Below are 716 nucleotides of genomic sequence, written 5' to 3' on the forward strand. Positions count from 1 at the left end.
GAGACGTGGTTGTGGCTGAAATTTTACCGCGATTTCGCTGAAAGCGGGTGCAATTTTTCAGATTTGCACCCGCTCCCGGCGAAATCCTGCAGTTGTCCTTATGACAAATTTTTAATTATATATTATGCCTTTCAGGGCAACACCATTAGCCCACTCTTTTGCCTTACATTATTGCCACTATCTCTAGCACTTCGCCATTCCGACGGGTACTTGTGCAGCAAACCTGCAGATCGAAAGTACAAGGTCACTCATGTATTTTACATGGACGATCTTAAGATCTATGCTAAAAACAAAGAGCAACTACATCTAACTCTAGGGATTGTCGAACGATATACTAAGGAAATTGGTATGGAATTTGGGTTAGACAAATGCGCGAAGGTTCACTTGAAGCGAGGAAAACTTAATGGCATCCCTGAAGATCCTGAGCTCGTTGATAGAAGCGATATACGACACCTTTGCGCTGGAGAGACTTATACATACCTGAGCTTGCAACAGAGCCACATTCAGGATGTGACATCTGTAAAGGATACCCTCCGAAGAAGATGTAAACGTCTTATCCGACAGATTTGGTCTTCCAAACTGTCGGCCAGGAACAAAGTATCTGCAAAGAACATGCTTGCTGTTCCGGTCGTACTCTATTCATTTTGAGTAGTTCCATGGACGAAGAACGAGCTCAGATCCCTTGATATCGGGACAAGAAGGGTTATTGCACATGA

The sequence above is a fragment of the Belonocnema kinseyi genome, chromosome 9, assembly GCF_010883055.1.
Source record: "Belonocnema kinseyi isolate 2016_QV_RU_SX_M_011 chromosome 9, B_treatae_v1, whole genome shotgun sequence".
Taxonomy (NCBI): domain Eukaryota; kingdom Metazoa; phylum Arthropoda; class Insecta; order Hymenoptera; family Cynipidae; genus Belonocnema; species Belonocnema kinseyi.